Genomic DNA, 17,012 nt, shown 5'->3' with positions numbered 1-17,012 from the left:
TATGCCCTCCTGGAAGCAGTTCAGCACTTACTGATCACTCCTTTGTTTTGGCACTTCCCAGCCAGGGCCTGCGGGGCCTCCTGCAGATGCAGGTCTTCGCTGACAAGGCTCCACTTGTGCAGCAGCAGCAGGAGCAGCAGGAGCAGCAGCAGGAGCAGCAGCAGGATCAGCAGGAGCAGCAGGAGCAGCAGGAGCAGCAGGAGCAGCAGCAGGAGCAGCAGGAGGAGCAGCAGGAGCAGCAGCAGGAGCAGCAGGAGCACCAGGAGCAGCAGGAGCAGCAGGAGCAGCAGGAGCAGCAGGAGCAGCAGCAAGAGCAGCAGGAGCAGCAGGAGCAGCAGGAGCAGCAGGAGCAGCAGCAGGAGCAGGAGCAGCAGGAGCAGCAGGAGCAGCAGGAGCAGCAGGAGCAGCAGGAGCAGCAGCAGGAGCAGCAGGAGCAGCAGGAGCAGCAGGAGCAGCAGGAGCAGGAGCAGCAGCAGGAGCAGCAGGAGCAGCAGGAGCAGCAGGAGCAGCAGCTCCCTGCTGGAGAGGACGCTGTCGTTCACCTCATCCCCCTAAAAGCCTCAGCAGCAACAGCACGGTGTTCCTGCACAGAGCTGAGGGGGCCGAAGAACTCGGTCAGCCTGGCCAGATCTACGTTAGTCCTGCCAAGAGGAAACACAAGTGCCACGTGTTTTCCTGCGTGCTAATTAATGAGTACAGTTTCTAAGCCTTACTGTGGCAAGGGCCAGAAATGAAGGACCTAGGACTTGACAGCAGCTGTGCATCACACTTTACTTTCTTTCCCCATGTCTTCAAACACCTAAATCCTCCTGTCAGAGAAATCTCGTCCAAATTCACTACTCGACACGCAAACTGAAGGCGAAAAAAGCCATTCATCAACCAGAGACAAAGAAATCCTCCTGGCCTTAATAAAGGTCAAACTGGACAGAGGATGAAATGCAAACTGACCAAAACAAAAAACAAAACAAAGACTTACCCAATATGTTTGATGAAGGGGGCCAAAACATACAGAAACTCATTTACAAGCTGAATAGGGAGGAGGGATTGATTCTTGTTTTGTCTCTTCTCCTGGGATTGATTCTTGTTTTGTCTCTTTTCTTAGCCACAGAGTACGGAGTAAGGAAGTCATCTGACTGATCCCCTTGCTTTTCAGAAACCTGAGAAACAAAACAAAACAAAACGAAATTAACAAGCCCAACGAAACCAACCAACCAACAAGAAAACAAAACAGAGAACCACTTTGGGAAGGCAGATCCTCGCCGGCAGCTGGTCCATCACCTACACAGGGGACCCTATTCCAGGGCACTTTTGGGGCACCTGCCTGAGCCTGTCAGGGCGCTCTGCGCAGAAGAGATTTCTGCCGGATGCAAACGTACCTGAGGGAGAGGCAAGGGGGGAGGAATGTTCTAGACAACTCAAAGCCATTGCTGTGCCACTTCCCGTGCGGCAGGTCCCGTGACAGGACGGGATCTGAGGCTGTTTGAAACTCAAAAGGTAGAGACACCGATTCCAGGTGCCAGTTGGCTTTCTCAGTTTTTCCAGCAAGTGTTTTCCAAATCACGAAGCCCCCCCAGCATCATCCCCCTCCTATCACAACCTGAAAGCATCTCGATTCTGTTTTCGAAACCCCAAGGGACACCTCAGAGTTCAGCGAGTTCTGCCCGTCCGGCCCTCGGTGCCCCCGCCTCCCTGCCTGTCACCCTTGTTTTCATACTCACTCACACAGTTATTCTAGCGTGGGCAGCAAAATTGTTCCCGTTTCTCCTGTACTTCTCTGCTCACCTTTGCTCTCAGCTGTGCGGGACCCACGGGAGGAGGCCGTGATCCCGGATCAGCTCACAGGCAGCTTTGCTGGCACGGGCAGTGCTTTGGAATATCTCCAGAATACCGCTCTGAAACAGAAAATAGGACCTGTTCTTCTACGGTCAAGATCGAACGATCGAACTCAGAATTAGCAATCGGACCAGCATCTGATCAGCTTCAAGGTGACACGAACACCAGCTGCTCTCAGCGACTCCAGGGAAGGAAAGACGCTCTCCGTTCAAAGCTACTCTCACGAGGAGTCTTCAGGCAGTGAGAGGATTTTGTTCTTTTGTCCAAGGCTTCGATACCCGAACCGCTCAGGGCGGACGCTGCCGAAGCCGAGAGCTCCCGGCACGTGAGCTTCCCTCCCGCTGAAGCGCACTTCAGGTAACAAACGTGCTGCCTGTGGATGGAGACCCCCAAAAGAGAAAAGGCCCTGACAGCAGGCACAAAGGCACGGTGCCCACGTGAGGCTCCGTGATGGCAGCAACCTGTTCCAGTTTCAGGGGACAAGGCTGCGACCGGTTTGGACACAAGCAATTATCTCCCCCTCCACACGGACACAAAATCAACAAGGAACAGGTTTTCAAGAAGGCAAAGGCAGAGTCAGCTGCTCCTTTTTGCTTTGGCCTTGAGATCTCAAAGCCATGCAGACTTCTGTACTTTGGGGTTTTTTGGTGCTTTCTTTCCAAATTCTTACCTGGGAGCGAGCCCTCATCACACAAGAGACTGTTGAAAAGGAGAGAATGACCTCGAAAATCCTCTGGCAGTCATAAAGCCCACAGCAACGTTTGCCACGAAGCCCTTCCCCAGGACATCTGAGGATCCACTCGCAGGCTCTGCTTTGTACTGGAAGCCACAGAAATACCATCATCAGACATTTAGACGTTGCCAAAGAATACCTGCTCCTAAGAGCACAAAACTCTGGTTCCCTGGGAGTGCCAGCTCAGGCCTGACCACAGCTTCTTCTGGACCTGTCCATTTCCATTCCTATCGAATTTCATCCCTAACATCCATCAGGAACAGTCAGCCTGCAGCCCAAACATGCAGTGCAAATGGAATCGTAGAGGTTGCCGTTCCCAAGACACTTCAGTGCGACTCTAACATTACTAATCGAAACTCAGAGATGAATGTCAGCTCGCTGGGGCAGAACATTCTGTTTGTCGTGCTCGCAGAGCAATACGCAGCGCAAGTCGTTGCGCCTTAGCACTAAAAACCAACGCAGTCCCCACAGACATGGCAGTTCTAACCCCAAGAGGAAACAAAAGAAAGATGCCTCTAATTAACCACCCACGGGAGAATGAGAGTTCATTGTATTTTTATGGCTTTTTTCTATACATTTCTCAAGAATTCCTGGATCGAGAAAGCGGGACTCTTACCTCCAAATCAATACTGAAGAAAAGCTGGAAAAAACTGGTACTTTCCTCAGGTCCGAGTACTGATGTGACGGAAGGAATCTGTCTCCCTTGAGGTACATGTGCTCCTCTGTGAAGAGAAAAAGGTGGGGCATCGTGGAGGAGGACAACCTTCCCAATCCACAAGCACGGACAATAATGAATGGAAGCTGTACTGTGCAGTGTTCCAAGCTGGGAGAACAGCGCAGGAACTGCAGAAGGCCTTTGCTCTGAGGCTCAGCGTGTTGCTGGCCACCCCTCCCCTTCTCTTCCCCAGAATGAAAAGCTCAGTCAAGAGTGTCTGAGCACAAAGCAGGTGGGGAGATCACCATTCCCCAGGGCTCTGCTTTTCACCCCAGCAGTGACACACGCAGGAAGTTCCAGTACCTGGCTTCAGGATCTGCTGTGCCACACGAGCAGGGTCAGGGAGAAGGTGAACCTGAGGTGTGGCCGCCTGATTCCATTCTGCACCGCATCCCAGAGACACAGCAACTGCAAGAGCCCAGGGAGAAAAGCCTGAACTACAGCCCAGATGAACACAACAGGAGCATGGATACATGAACCAGCTTCTGGGACATTTCATAGGCCAGGCAGGTCAAATATCAGTTCTCTCAGGATTTCCGTTCCTACAAGCAAAATTCCCAAGAATTTCTAAAACACATTTCCCACTTTCTCTGTCCATGGATTGTAACAGGTGGCAACACAAAGCAGTAGAGGAGAAACAAGGGAGAGAGGATGGAAATCTTCTTTTAGCTGTCTCACCACGTGCATGCAGGTGGATGAGCGAGGCAACACCTCTCCCAGACACGTCCATGAGCTACAAGCTCTCACCTGCCAAACTGGCAACCGAGCTGAGCCTTACCTGGCTCATCTCTCGAAAGCAAGCCCCTTCCAGATGGGGTCATAAGGAAGCCAGCCGCTCTCATGTTGGAATCATGGCTGCTTAGGGCAGCTACTGTAAGACCCAGGGCGAGGAAACGGCCTCCCGTGATCCCAGGGCAAATCAGGCCAAATATTGGGAAGTCTGATGGTGGGAGGGCTGTCCAGCCCTGGCACAGCTGCCCAGGGCAGTGGTGGAGGCCCCGTCTCTGGAGGGATCAAAAGCTGTGCGGACGTGGCACCTGGGGACATGGGACAGGGTGGCACCGGGGGAATGGTTGGCACTGCCATCTCAGAGGGCTCCTCCGACCTGAAGGTTGCCTGGCAAGCCCAGGATGCCAGGAGCCAGCAGCCATTTCTCTTGGATTTCCTGCCTACAGGCATTTTAAGCCTGCTTGGCTTCACAGGTGGTTTTATGCCAAGGGCATTGCCATCATTTCTGATCTTAATTCAAGGTTTGGAAAGCTGATTTTTATGAGAACTGGTCCATTTCTTTTGATAAGCCTTAACTTGAGAGTTTCTCTGCGCACCAAAATCAGGGGGTGAACCCAACGTGGCCCCAAAGGGCCGTGAGATCCCAGCTATCCAAGGCCCAATTCTCTTGGGATTGGTTTCTTGAACCTTTTCAGGGTTCATTTAGCGAACTTAAGGGTTTGGTATAATTTCATGATGAAAACAACCAGAAACCTGTGAAAAAGAAACTGAACGAAAGCCGGCTAAAAGCATCCCCTGCTGATGACTCATTAAAACAACTCGTTCAAAAGGAGGCAGGATTGATTCAATCCTCACCAACCCACCTGGCTAAGGTCAGAGTTCTCTGCCCACCGAGGACGCAGCATGCAGCAGGGACCTTTCTCCCGCTCTCCAGCACAGGCTGCCTCCCTCCACGGGCAGGGAACTGCAGCCACTCAGGGAACACCGACTTAGTCCTGGGCTGGCAACAGGAGAGGCACAAGGAATATTGTGAAGTCATTCCGATCTCAGCACTGTCCACGCCTGGGAGAAAGTGCTTCCCACACCATTCTTGGAATTGTCTTGTCTGTCCCTTCCAGCTTCGGAAGGTTTTCTGTGGGAGCTGGGATTCTCGGTGCGCTTCAGGAGCCGCAGGTGCCTAAAGCATTCCCCGGGGAACGTGCAGCTTCCCTTGTGCCTTTCAGTTCTTTATCCCAAACAGTCTCCCCAGTGCTCTACAACCTAGAAAGAAAAAAGCCAAAAGAAGGAAAACCAATTCGTTCTGACACGAGGGAGGCTTGCTTATACCAACACACTTCCAGGCAAAAAACCATTTCTGCCACTCTAACAAATCGACTTGATCTACTGCCTCAACTCGACGGTAAACTATTTAAACGTTGCTTTGAAGGTAAACTATTTAAACATTGTTTCAAGAATTCCAGGCTTGGAAATCTCAGCCAGTGCTCAGCTTGGCTACTTCAAGGACATCCCCACCCAGGGCACCCAGCGCTCCCGGTCCCAAACACCACATTCGCCACAAAGCCCATGAAAACCTTGCACGCACAGACGGCACAAGGTTGCTGCGCGTCCTCTCCGGCGGCGGCAGCGGCTCCCGGGGACGTGACCAGCAGAGCCCGCTCCCAGCTGGCTCAGCCCGGACTCGGTGCAGCCCTCAGCCAGAGCTGCGGGGAGCTGACACCGTCCCCGGGAAGCCCTGCCCGGACAACCGGGGCGTCCTCCCCGCCGCCCCCGCCGAAAGCCCCGCGCTTACCTCCGCCGCGCTGAGCTTTGAGTCAGAGAGCAGCCGCCTCCTGCTGCCGGCTGCGGGACGGGCACGGCTCGGGCCGGCTCGGCCGACTTCTTCTGCCCTAAGGCTTTTGTATTTCCCTCCATTTCCCCGGGCCGGAGGGCCGCGGGGGTGGCGTGTGGGCGCGGCGGAGAGCGGCGGGAACGTGCGGAGCGAGACGGGCGGCCGGCACGGCGGGCGCGGCGGGACCTCGGCAGAGAGAGGCGCCGCCGCCGCTGCCTGCCGGCGCGGGCCCGGCTCCCGCCCGCCCGCCCGCGGCGCCGCCGCCGAGCCCACAGCCCGTGGCCGCGCACCCGGACACGCCGCGGAAAATCGCGGCCGGGCGGCGCCGTGGTCACGGCAGGGCGAAGGCAGCCGGGCAGGCGCCCCCTCCCACCCCGTCCTTGCCGTTTTCCCGCTCTTTTTGCCGCCGTCTTTGGAAGGTCAAGCGCGTCGCGCCGAGCCGCCAGCTTGGGAGGGGAAGGACACGACTTCCGCCCTTCCTCGCCGCCATGTTGGTTGAGGGTGAAGCCACTTCCGGTCAGTCCGCCATCTTTCGTGTTGGCACTGGTCAGGCCCCCCGCGCCGGCTGCTCACCCAGTCACCTGAGTGAATAAAAAACCCGAACCCGCCCGCGGCGCCGCTGCGCCCCCATCCCGCGTCCGCACACCCGCAAACGCCGCGGAAAATCGCGCCCGGACGGCTCCGGGGTCCGGGTGGCGCGCGCAGGCAGCCGGCTGCCACGCGCCCGGGCTCCTTGCCTTTTTCCCTCCCTTTCGGCCCCGAGCTGCGGGCGGGCGGGCGGCAGCGCCGCCCCCGAGCTCACAATGCGGGGCTGCCACGCGCGTCGGGGACGGGCACGGGGGACAGCTGCACTACCGCTCTCTGCCCACAGGGTGGCAGCATTGCCGCACAGATCAGGCGGGACGGGCGGGAGGGACAGCTGCAGTACCGCTCTTTGCCCACAGGGTGGCAGCATTGCCACACAGATCAGGCGGGACGGGCGGGGGGGGCAGCTGCAGTACCGCTCTCTGCCCACACGGTGGCAGCACTGCCGCGCGGCGGCGCGGAGCGGAGCCATAAACGAACGTGCCCAGGAATGCCCTGGCGAACAGCCTCCGGAATAAATGGCCCAAAAGACCCCCGAGCACACCTGCGAGAGCCCTGCCAGCAACCAGACCGAAACAAAAAAGCCTTTCATTCAGGCTCTATTCCAAAAATCCCCCCGAATCCCCCCAAATTTACACAAATATCCCCCAAAATTCCCCCTAAAATCCCCCCAAACTCCCCCAAATACCAACAATTCCCCCCCAACTCCCCCCGATTCCCCCCCAAAAATCCTCCCAAAAATCCCCCAAAATCCCCCCAACATTGCCCCAAAATCCACCCAAAATTCCCCAGAAATGCCCCAAAATCCCCCCCAAAATTCCTGCAAATTTCCCCAAATATCCTCCAAACATCCTCCTAAAAATCCCCCCAAAAATGCCACCAAAACTTCCCCAAATACGCCTTCCAAAATCCACAAAAAATCCCGCAAAAATCTCCCAAAATCCCCCCCCCCAAACTCCCCTAAGTTCCTCCCCGAAATCCCCTAAAAATCCACAAAAAATCCCAAAAAAATCCCCGAAAAACTCCTCACAAAAATCCCAAAAAAATCCTCACAAAAATCCCGCCAAAAATCCAATCAAACCCCCACAAAATCCCCCCAAAATCCTGAAAAAATATATCCGAAAATCGCCCCCAAAATCCAGTCAAAATCCCCCCCAAAATCCCGACAAAAATCCCCACATAAAACCCCAAACACTCCCCAAAAATATCCCCAAAAATCGCCCAAAAAATCCCATCAAAATCCCCTTAAAACTCCACGGAAAAATCCCCGAAAAAATCGCCCCCAAATAACCCCAAATTTCCCCTGAAAATCCCCCCCCAAATGCCCCCATAATCGCCCTAATAATTACATAAAAATACACCCCAAATATCCTCCAAAACCCCCCCAAAAAGTCCCCGCAAAAATCCGCCCAAAAATCTCCCAAAATTATTAAAAAATCCACAAAAAATCTCGCAAAATCCCCCCAAAAATCCTCCAAAAAATTCCCCAAAATTCCCCCCAAAACAGCCCTCAAAATCCCCCCAAAAATCCTCTCAAAAATCCCTCAAAATTTCCTCCCAAAAATCCACCCCAAAATCCACGAAATCCCCATAAAGGTCCTCCCAAAAATACCCAAAAATCGCCCCAAAAATTCTCCCCAAAATTCCCCCAAAATCCAAAAAAAATCCCTCCAAAAATCCCCGAAAATATCCTCCCAAAAATCCCCTCAAACATCCCCAAAAAATCCCCCCCAAATTCCCCAAACATGCCGCAAAATATCCTCCAAAAATCAAAAAAAATCCCCTCCAAAATTCCCCCTGAATCCCCCAAAAATCCCCCCAAAATCCTCCCCAAAAATCCACGGGAAAATCCCCGAAAAACACCCCCCCGGAACCGCCAAAAATATCCTCAAATTCGCCCCAAAAATCCAATCAAAACCCCCCAAAAATCCTCCAAAAAATATTCCTAAAAATCCCCCTAAAAATCTCCCCCCAAATTCCCCAAAATTCCCCCAAAACACCTCTAAAAATCCTCCCAAAAATCCCCGAAAAAATCCCCCCCCCAAAATCCCCCCAAAAATCCATTCAAATTCCCCCCAAAAATCCCCCCAAATATGCCCCCAAAATCCCCCCAAAAATCATCAAAAAATCCACAAAAAATCTCGCAAAATACCCCCAAATGTCGTTCAAAAAATCCCCCAAAATCCCCAAAAATATCCCCAAAAATCGCCCCAAAAAACCCACCAAAAATCCTTTCAAATTCCCCAAAAAAATCCCCCCAAGTATGTCCCCAAAATCCCGCCAAATCCCCCCAAAAATTCCTGCAAAATTCCCCACATATCCTCCAAAAAATCCCCCCAAAATAATAAAAAAATCCACAAAAAATCTCGCAAAATCGGCCCAAAAAATCGTCCCAAAATTTCCCCAAAATCCCCAAAAATATCCCCAAAAATCGCCCCAAAAATCCCTCTGAAAATTCATCCAAATATACCCCCCAAATCCCCCCCAAAATTCCCCCAAAAAATCCACCCCAAAATCCACGAAATCCCCACAAAAAATCCGCCCAAAAATCCTCCCAAAAAATCCCTAAAAATCTCCTTAAAAATCTCCCCCAAAATTCCCCAAAATTCCCCAAAAACACCTCTAAAAATCCTCCCATAAATCCCCGAAAAAATCCCCCCCCAAATTTTCACCAAAAATCCCCCCAAATTCCCCCAACCCCCCCTAATTATGGCCCCAAAATCCCCCCAAAAATCCCCCCAAATCCCCCCAAATATTCCTGAAAAATTCCCCAAATATCCTCCAAAAATCCCCCCAAAATCATCAAAAAATCCACAAAAAATATCGCAAAATCTCCCCCAAATATCCCCCAAAAAATCCCCCCAAAATATCCCCCAAAATATCCCCCAAAATCGCCCCAAAAATCCCTCTAAAAATTGATCCAAAAATACCCCCAAAATCCCCCCCCAAATTCCCCCCAAAAATCCCATCAAAAAACCCGCAAAATCCAACCAAAAATCCCCCAAAACATCCCCAAAAATCGCCCCAAAAATCCAATCATCCCCCCAAAATCCTCCTAAAAAATCCCCCCAAAAATCCTCCCAAAAATCCACAAAATCCCCCCAAAAATCCAATCAAAATCCCCCAAAAATCCTCCAAACATTTCCCCAAAATTCCCCATAAATCCCAAAAGAATCCCCCTCAAAATTCCCCCCCCAAACACCTCCAAAAATCCCCCCTAAAACTCCCCAAAATCTCCCCAAATCCCCCAAATATTCCACAAAAATGCCCCCAAAAAACCCGCAAAAATCCCTCCCAAAAATACCCGAAAAACTCCCCCTAAAGTCCATGAAATTCCCCCCAACAATCCCGCCAAAATGCCCCCCAAAATTTATTCAAACATCTCCCAAAATCCCCCAAAAATTCCTGCAAAATCCCCCACATATCCTCCAAAAATCCTCCCAAAAATCCCCAAAAAATCTCCCCAAAAACACCTCTAAAATTCCCCGAAAATTCCCCAAAATCTCCCCAAATTCCCCCAATATTCCACAAAAATCCCCCCCAAAATCCCGCAAAACCCCATCAAAAATCTCCCCGAAAAATCCATCCAAAATTCCACAATGGTACCTCCACAACCCCACAACATCTCCCCAAAAATCCACCCAAATCCCCCCAACCCCCCCGAAAAATCCCCCTAAAATCCATAAAGATCTCCCCAAAATGCCACCAAAATGCCCCCAAAATTCCCTAAAAATCCCCCAAAATCCCCCCAAGTCCTCCCCAAAATTCCCCATAAATCCCCCAAAATCCTCCAAAAAATCCCCCAAATCTCCTCCAAAAATCCTCCCAAAAATATCCCCGAAAATCGCCCCAAAAATCCTCCCAAATATTCTTCAAAATCCCCCCCCAAATTCCCCAAAATTTCCTCCCAGAAATCCACCCCAAAATCCACGAAATCCCCACAAAAATCATCCCAAAAATGCCCCCAAAAATTCCTGCAAAATTCCCCAAATATCCACAAAAAATCCTCCCAAAAATCCCCCAAAATCGCCCCAAAAATGCTCCCAAAAATTCCCCCAAAATAAAAAAAAATCCCTCCAAAAATCCCCGAAAATATCCTCCCAAAAATCCCCTCAAACATCCCCAAAAAATCCCCCCCAAAATTCCCCAAACATGCCGCAAAATATCCTCCAAAAATAAAAAAAAATCCCCCCCAAAATTCCCCCTGAATCCCCCAAAAATCCCCCCAAAATCCTCCCCAAAAATCCACGGGAAAATCCCCGAAAAACACCCCCCCCGGAATCCCCAAAAATATCCTCAAATTCGCCCCAAAACTCCAATCAAAATCCTCCAAAAATCCTCCCCAAAAATTCCTAAAAATCCTCCCAAAAATCCCCCCCCAAAAATCCCCCCAAAAATCCATTCAAAATCCCCCAAAAAATCCCCCCAAATCCCCCCAAAAATTACTGCAAAATTCCCCAAATATCCTCCAAAAAACTCCCCCAAAATCATCAAAAAATCCACAAAAAATATCGCAAAATCCCCCCGAAAATCCTCCAAGAAATCCCCCCAAATCCCCAAGAATATCCCCAAAAATCCTCCCCAAAACTCCACGGAAAGTTCTCCGAAAAACTTCCTCCCGGAATCCCCAAAAATATCCCCAAATTCGCCCCAAAAATCCAATCAATATCCCCCAAAAATCCTCCCAAAAAATTCCTAAAAATCCCCCTAAAAATCTCCCCCAAAATTCCCCCCCAAAACACCTCCAAAAATTACAGCAAAAATCCCCCCCTAAAATCCCGCCAGATTCCCCAAAAAATCCTCCCAAACCCCCCCCCAAAATTACACCAAAAATGCCCCCGAAATTCCCCCCAAAATCCCCCAAAAAAGTCCTGCAAAATCCCCCAGATACCCTCCAAAAATCCTCTTAAAAATCCTCAAAAAATCTCCCCAAAAACGCCTCTAAAATCCCCCCCAAATTCCCCAAAATCTCCCCAAATCCCCCCTAAATTCCACAAAAATCCCCGCAAAAGTCCAGCAAAACCCCACCAAAATCTCCCCGAAAAATCCATCCAAAATTCCACAAATGTACCTCCACAATCCCACAAAATCCCCCCAATAATCCCCCAAAATTCCCCCAAAAAAACCCGAAAAATCCCCCTAAAAGCCATAAAGACCCCCCCAAAATGCCACTAAAATACCCCAAAAAATGCCCCCCAAAATCCCAAAGAACTCCCAGATTTTTTAGGGACCTCTGCACACCCTCTGACTCATTCCCAGACGCTGAATTCCAAAAGAAAGTTCAAAGCCTCCAAAGAAAATTCAAGAGCGCCACCGAAAAAATCCAACCCATTGCCCCGAGCTCCCCAAGGACTGTTTCCATCCCCGCGCTCCCCCCGGGCGCTCCTCTGCGCCCCCAGGGGAGGTGAGTTCGCTGCGGAGCCCTCCCGAGGCGCCGAGCGCCGCCTCCACCCGCAGCAGGAGCCCAGGTCCCGCTTCTTTCCCCCCAAGGCGGCTCCTCGCCTTTCGCCCTCCCTTTGGCCCCGAGCTGCGGGCGGGCGGGCGGGCGGGCGGCAGCGCCGGCCCCGAGCTCACGGCCCGGGGGACAGCTGCGCTACCGCTCTCTGCCCACAGGGTGGCAGCATTGCCGCACAGATCAGGCGGGACGGGCGGGGGGGACAGCTGCACTACCGCTCTCTGCCCACACGGTGGCAGCACTGCCGCGCGGCGGCGCGGAGCGGAGCCATAAACGAGCGTGCCCAGGAATGCCCTGGCGAACAGCCTCCGGAATAAATGGCCCAAAAGACCCCCGAGCACACCTGCGAGAACCCTGCCAGCAACCAGACCGAAACAAAAAAGCCTTTCGTTCAGGCTCTGTTCCAAAAGTCCTCCCAAATCCCCCCCAAATTCCACAAATCTCCCCCAAAATTCCCCCTAAAATCCCCCAAAACTCCCCCAAAATCCCAACAATTCCCCCCCAAATCCCCCCGATTCCCCCCCAAAAATCCTCCCAAAAATCCCTCCAAATCCCCCCAACATTCCCCCAAAATCCCCCCCAAACTTCCCAAACCCTCCCCAAATCCCCCAAATATTCTGCAAAAATCCCCCCAAAAATCCCCAAAAAATCTCCCCGAAAAGTCCACCCAAAATGAACAAATGTACCTCCACAATCCCCCCAAATCCCCCCCAAAATCCCTCCCAAAATCCCCGAAAAACTCCCCCGAAAGTCCATAAAATTCCCCCCCAAAATCCCGCCAAAATGCCCCCCAAAATTCTTTCAAACATCCCCCAAAATCCCCCAAAAATTCCTGCAAAATCCCCCAAATGTCCTCCAAAAATCCTCCCAAAAATCCCCAGAAATCGCCCCAAAAATGCTTCCCAAAATTCCCCCAAAATCCAAAAAAATCCCTCCAAAAATCCCCCAAAATATCCTCCCAAAAATCCTCCCAAAAATTCCTGCAAAATCCCCCAAATATCCTCCAAAAAAATCCCCCCAAAATAATCAAAAAATCCACAAAAAATATCGCAAAATCCCCCCAAAAATCCACCAAATATCCTCCAAAAATCCTCCTAAAAATCCCCCAAAAAATCTCCCCAAAAACGCCTCTAAAATCCGCCCAAAATTCCCCAAAATCTCCCAAAATCCCCCTAAAATTCCACAAAAATCTCCCCGAAAAATCCACCCAAAATTCCACAATTGTACCTCCACAACCCCACAAAATCACCCCAAAAACCCCCCGAATAATCCCCCTAAAATCCATAAAGATCCCCCCCAAAAGTGCCACCAAAATGCCCCCAAAATTCCCTAAACATCCCCCAAAATCCCCCCAAAAATGCTCCAAAAAATCCCCCAAATATCCGCCCAAAAATCCTCCCAAAAATCCCCCGCAAAATCGCCCCAAAAATCCTCTCAAAAATTCCCCAAAAACTCCCCCAAAATTCCCCAAAATTTCCTCCCAGAAATCCACCCCAAAATCCAGGAAATCCCCACAAAAACCTCCTCAAAAATCCTCCCAAAAATTCCTGCAAAATTCCCCAAATATCCACAAAAAATCCTTCCAAAAAACCCCTAAAAACACCCCAAAAATGCTCCCAAAAATTCCCCCCAAATCCAAAAAAAATCCCTCCAAAAATCCCCGAAAATATCCTCCCAAAAATCCCCTCCAAAATCCCCAAAAAATCCCCCCCCAAATTCCCCAAACATGCCGCAAAATATCCTCCAAAAATAAAAAAAAATCCCACCCAAAATTCCCCCTGAATCCCCCAAAAATCCCCCCAAAATCCTCCCCAAAAATCCACGGGAAAATCCCCGAAAAACACCCCCCCGGAACCGCCAAAAATATCCTCAAATTCGCCCCAAAAATCCAATCAAAACCCCCCAAAAATCCTTCCAAAAAATTCCTGAAAATCCCCCTAAAAATCTCCCCCCAAATTCCCCAAAATTCCCCCAAAACACCTCTAAGAATCCTCCCAAAATTCCCGAAAAAATCCTCCCAAAAATCCCTCCAAATCCTCCCAACATTCCCCCAAAATTCCCCAAAACTCCCCCAAAATGCCCCCAAAAATTCCTGCAAATTTCCCCAAATATCCTCCAAACATCCTCCTAAAAATCCCCCCAAAAATGCCACCAAAATCCCCCCAAAATCTCCCCAAATCCCCCAAATATTCTGCAAAAATGCCCCCCAAAAATCCCCAAAAAATCTCCCCGAAAAGTCCACCCAAAATCAACAAATGTACCTCCACAATCCCCCAAATCCCCCCCAAAATCCCCCCCAAAATCCCCGAAAAACTCCCCCGAAAGTCCATAAAATTCCCCCCCAAAATCCCGCCAAAATGCCCCCCAAAATTCTTTCAAACATCCCCCAAAATCCCCCAAAAATTCCTGCAAAATCCCCCAAATGTCCTCCAAAAATCCTCCCAAAAATTCCTGCAAAATCCCCCAAATGTCCTCCAAAAATCCCCCAAAAATTCCTGCAAAATCCCCCAAATGTCCTCCAAAAATCCCCCAAAAATTCCTGCAAAATCCCCCAAATGTCCTCCAAAAATCCCCCAAAAATTCCTGCAAAATCCCCCAAATGTCCTCCAAAAATCCTCCCAAAAATCCCCAGAAATCGCCCCAAAAATGCTCCCCCAAATTCCCCCAAAATCAAAAAAAATCCCTCCAAAAATCCCCGAAAATATCCTCCCAAAAATACTCCCAAAACTTCCTGCAAAATTCCCCAAATATCCTCCAAAAAATCCCCCCAAAATAATCAAAAACTCCACAAAAAATATCGCAAAATCCCCCCAAAAATCCCCCAAATATCCTCCAAAAATCCTCCTAAAAATCCCCCAAAAAATCTCCCCAAAAACGCCTCTAAAATCCGCCCAAAATTCCCCAAAATCTCCCAAAATCCCCCCAAAATTCCACAAAAATCTCCCCGAAAAATCCACCCAAAATTCCACAATTGTACCTCCACAACCCCACAAAATCACCCCAAAAACCCCCCGAATAATCCCCCTAAAATCCATAAAGATCCCCCCAAAAATGCCACCAAAATGCCCCCAAAATTCCCTAAACATCCCCCAAAATCCCCCCAAAAATGCTCCAAAAATCCCCCAAATATCCGCCCAAAAATCCTCCCAAAAATCCCCAAAAATATCCCGCAAAATCGCCCCAAAAATCCTCTCAAAAATTCCCCAAAAACTCCCCCAAAATTCCCCAAAATTTCCTCCCAGAAATCCACCCCAAAATCCAGGAAATCCCCACAAAAACCTCCTCAAAAATCCTCCCAAAAATTCCTGCAAAATTCCCCAAATATCCACAAAAAATCCTTCCAAAAAACCCCTAAAAACACCCCAAAAATGCTCCCAAAAATTCCCCCCAAATCCAAAAAAAATCCCTCCAAAAATCCCCGAAAATATCCTCCCAAAAATCCCCTCAAACATCCCCAAAAAAATCCCCCCCAAATTCCCCAAACATGCCGCAAAATATCCTCCAAAAATAAAAAAAAATCCCACCCAAAATTCCCCCTGAATCCCCCAAAAATCCCCCCAAAATCCTCCCCAAAAATCCACGGGAAAATCCCCGAAAAACACCCCCCCGGAACCGCCAAAAATATCCTCAAATTCGCCCCAAAAATCCAATCAAAACCCCCCAAAAATCCTTCCAAAAAATTCCTGAAAATCCCCCTAAAAATCTCCCCCCAAATTCCCCAAAATTCCCCCAAAACACCTCTAAGAATCCTCCCAAAATTCCCGAAAAAATCCTCCCAAAAATCCCTCCAAATCCTCCCAACATTCCCCCAAAATTCCCCAAAACTCCCCCAAAATGCCCCCAAAAATTCCTGCAAATTTCCCCAAATATCCTCCAAACATCCTCCTAAAAATCCCCCCAAAAATGCCACCAAAATCCCCCCAAAATCTCCCCAAATCCCCCAAATATTCTGCAAAAATGCCCCCCAAAAATCCCCAAAAAATCTCCCCGAAAAGTCCACCCAAAATGAACAAATGTACCTCCACAATCCCCCAAATCCCCCCCAAAATCCCCCCCAAAATCCCCGAAAAACTCCCCGAAAGTCCATAAAATTCCCCCCCAACATCCCGCCAAAATGCCCCCCAAAATTCTTTCAAACATCCCCCAAAATCCCCCAAAAATTCCTGCAAAATCCCCCAAATGTCCTCCAAAAATCCTCCCAAAAATTCCTGCAAAATCCCCCAAATGTCCTCCAAAAATCCCCAAAAATTCCTGCAAAATCGCCCCAAAAATGCTTCCCAAAATTCCCCCAAAATCCAAAAAAATCCCTCCAAAAATCCCCGAAAATATCCTCCCAAAAATACTCCCAAAACTTCCTGCAAAATTCCCCAAATATCCTCCAAAAAATCCCCCCAAAATAATCAAAAACTCCACAAAAAATATCGCAAAATCCCCCCAAAAATCCCCCAAATATCCTCCAAAAATCCTCCTAAAAATCCCCCAAAAAATCTCCCCAAAAACGCCTCTAAAATCCGCCCAAAATTCCCCAAAATCTCCCAAAATCCCCCAAAATTCCACAAAAATCTCCCCGAAAAATCCACCCAAAATTCCACAATTGTACCTCCAGAACCCCACAAAATCACCCCAAAAACCCCCCGAATAATCCCCCTAAAATCCATAAAGATCCCCCCCAAAAGTGCCACCAAAATGCCCCCAAAATTCCCTAAACATCCCCCAAAATCCCCCCAAAAATGCTCCAAAAAATCCCCCAAATATCCGCCCAAAAATCCTCCCAAAAATCCCCCGCAAAATCGCCCCAAAAATCCTCTCAAAAATTCCCCAAAAACTCCCCCAAAATTCCCCAAAATTTCCTCCCAGAAATCCACCCCAAAATCCAGGAAATCCCCACAAAAACCTCCTCAAAAATCCTCCCAAAAATTCCTGCAAAATTCCCCAAATATCCACAAAAAATCCTTCCAAAAAACCCCTAAAAACACCCCAAAAATGCTCCCAAAAATTCCCCCAAATCCAAAAAAAATCCCTCCAAAAATCCCCGAAAATATCCTCCCAAAAATCCCCTCAAACATCCCCAAAAAATCCCCCCCAAATTCCCCAAACATGCCGCAAAATATCCTCCAAAAATAAAAAAAAATCC

At 49.7% G+C, this 17,012-nt stretch overlaps 2 long non-coding RNA genes across 2 annotated transcripts; both read right to left on the bottom strand.

The window, feature by feature from the left end:
- Positions 1-517: 517 nt before the first annotated feature.
- Positions 518-1,851, bottom strand: LOC136305172 (uncharacterized). The gene is made up of 3 exons (XR_010725103.1): positions 1,783-1,851; positions 977-1,145; positions 518-641 (listed from the first exon to the last, which is right to left on the bottom strand). It is a non-coding gene; the product is annotated as an uncharacterized lncRNA (long non-coding RNA).
- Positions 1,852-1,854: 3 nt separating this feature from the next.
- LOC136305171 (uncharacterized) lies at positions 1,855-6,064 on the bottom strand. The gene is made up of 6 exons (XR_010725102.1): positions 5,800-6,064; positions 4,874-5,270; positions 3,585-3,689; positions 3,183-3,288; positions 2,504-2,652; positions 1,855-1,892 (listed from the first exon to the last, which is right to left on the bottom strand). It is a non-coding gene; the product is annotated as an uncharacterized lncRNA (long non-coding RNA).
- Between the last annotated feature and the right edge of the window lie 10,948 nt (positions 6,065-17,012).

Source organism: Chamaea fasciata, unplaced genomic scaffold (assembly GCF_029207755.1).
Source record: "Chamaea fasciata isolate MVZ Bird 193981 ecotype frontalis unplaced genomic scaffold, bChaFas1.0.hap1 SCAF_299, whole genome shotgun sequence".
NCBI classification, from domain to species: Eukaryota; Metazoa; Chordata; class Aves; order Passeriformes; family Sylviidae; genus Chamaea; species Chamaea fasciata.
This window is presented reverse-complemented; position numbering and strand designations above follow the sequence as displayed.